This window comes from Gossypium arboreum, chromosome 13 (genome assembly GCF_025698485.1).
Source record: "Gossypium arboreum isolate Shixiya-1 chromosome 13, ASM2569848v2, whole genome shotgun sequence".
In the NCBI taxonomy this organism is placed as follows: domain Eukaryota; kingdom Viridiplantae; phylum Streptophyta; class Magnoliopsida; order Malvales; family Malvaceae; genus Gossypium; species Gossypium arboreum.
In genome coordinates this window covers 102,816,538-102,818,601 of record NC_069082.1, presented here as the reverse complement: position 1 = coordinate 102,818,601, position 2,064 = coordinate 102,816,538, and the positions used below count along the sequence as shown (strand labels likewise).

General features: G+C 38.5%; 1 non-coding gene across 1 annotated transcript; it reads left to right on the top strand.

Moving 5' to 3' along the window:
* The first annotated feature begins 1,698 nt into the window (after nt 1–1,698).
* On the top strand, nt 1,699–1,805 carry LOC128287743 (small nucleolar RNA R71). Its single transcript, XR_008278443.1, has one exon. It is a non-coding gene; the product is annotated as a small nucleolar RNA R71 (small nucleolar RNA).
* The last annotated feature ends 259 nt before the right edge of the window (nt 1,806–2,064 follow it).

Below are 2,064 nucleotides of genomic sequence, written 5' to 3'. Positions count from 1 at the left end.
AATTTTGGTTTATCGTGTGTTCGGTTTATGTGCTCGCCATTCGTCTAGCTCCTCTATCCGTAGCCTTCGTTCTTCATGAATGTGTCCTCTATCATTTCTGGAACATGGCTCGTGAACTTCTTTGAAGCTCAATTTCTGCAAAGTCATATTGTCAGTTTTAGTAGATTGATGTAGACCATTACCTTCAATGTTCGATGTGATGCCAAAATTACGAGCTTGAAGGGTGATCGTTTCATCTCCCACACGAAGTGTAAGCTCACCTTGCCAACATCAATAATTGTTTTAGCAGTTGCTAAAAAGGGCCTCCCTAGAATCAAAGGGGTGTTATTATCCTCCTCTATGTCTAGAACAATGAAATCAACGGAAAATATGAACTTATCTACTTTCACTAGTAAATCTTCAATAATACCCCTAGGAAATCTTATAGTTTTATCTGCCAATTGAATGCTCATCCTAGTTTGTTTAGGTTTCCCAAGACCTAGTTGCTTAAACATTTTCTAAGGTATGACATTAATACTAGCCCCTAAATCAGGTAATGCATGACTTATATCTAAACTACCAATTAAGCAAGGAATTGTAACACTCCCTGGATCTTTCAATTTGTGGGGTAGCTTATTCTGTAGGATAGCTGAGCAGAATGCGTTTAGCTCTACATGTGACGCTTCGTCCAACTTCCACTTATTTACTAGAAGCTCTTTTAAAAATTTTATTGCATTTGGCATCTGTAACAGAGCTTCAATAAACAGTAAGTTAATATGTAATTTTTTCAAAAGTTTGAGGAATTTACTGAATTGTTTGTCTGAGCGGTCTTTCCTTGTCACGTTAGGGTATGGGACACGAGGTCTATATTCTTCATTCACCATTTTGTTATGGCTTACCTCACTTTTACCTCTGCTCACCACAGTTTCTTGCATCAATTCTGGCTCTGGCATAATGAATCCGTCCTTATCTTAAGTACTAATTGCGTTGAGGTGTTCCCTTGGATTAGGTTCAGTATTACTTGGTAAGCTACCTTGTGGTCATTCGGAGATTAGTTTGGATAGCTGGCCTACCTGAGTTTTGAGCCCTTGGATCGATGCTTGTTGATTCTTAAGTGCTGTCTCGATATTTTGGAAACGGGTTTCTGATACCGAGATGAATTTAGAGAGCATCTCTTCAAGGTTCAGTTTCTTCTCTTGTTGATAAGGTGACTGTTGAAAACCCTGAGGATTTTGTGGCTTTTAATTCCCTTGACCACCCCAGGAGAAATTTGGGTGGTTCCTCCAACCTGCATTATAAGTATTATTATATAGGTTATTTTGAAATCTAAAGTTATTGTTACTCATATAGTTGACTTGTTCCTCTTCAGTTGTAGGATTGAAGGATTGATATTCTGTATGCACACCTCCTCCACTTGAGTCACACCTCATTACTGGATGTACCTACGTAGAACCGAGTAAACCATCAATCTTTTTATTGAGAAGTTCTACCTAATTTGACAGCATAGTAACTGAGTCGACGTTATAAACGCCGACTGTTTTTATTGACTTAGTCCTCATGACTTGCCACTGATAATTATTCAGTGACATTTCTTCAATGAATTCATAAGCCTCTTCAGGTGTTTTGTTGTTGATGGTTCATCCAGCAACTGCGTCAATCATCTGTCTTGTCAAGGGATTCACACCATTGTAAAACATTTGAACTTGCAGCCATAGAGGTAACCCATGGTGAGGGCACCTTCACAACAGATCCTTGTATCTCTCCCATGCATCGTAAAGTGTTTCTATGTCCATCTGCACAAAAGAAGAGATATCATTACGTAACTTAGCTATTTTAGCCAGCGAAAAATATTTTAGTAGAAATTTTTCGGTCATTTGTTCCCAAGTAGTGATAAACCCTCGTGGTAACAAGTTTAACCACTGTTTAGCTTTGTTTCTCAGTGAAAAAGGGAATAATCGAAGGCGAATGGCATCATCAGAAATTCCATTAATTTTGAAAGTGCCGCAAAACTCTAAAAAAATTCGCCAAGTGAGTGTTGGGATCCTCATCCTGCAAACCATCAAACTGAACAAACTGCTGTATCAT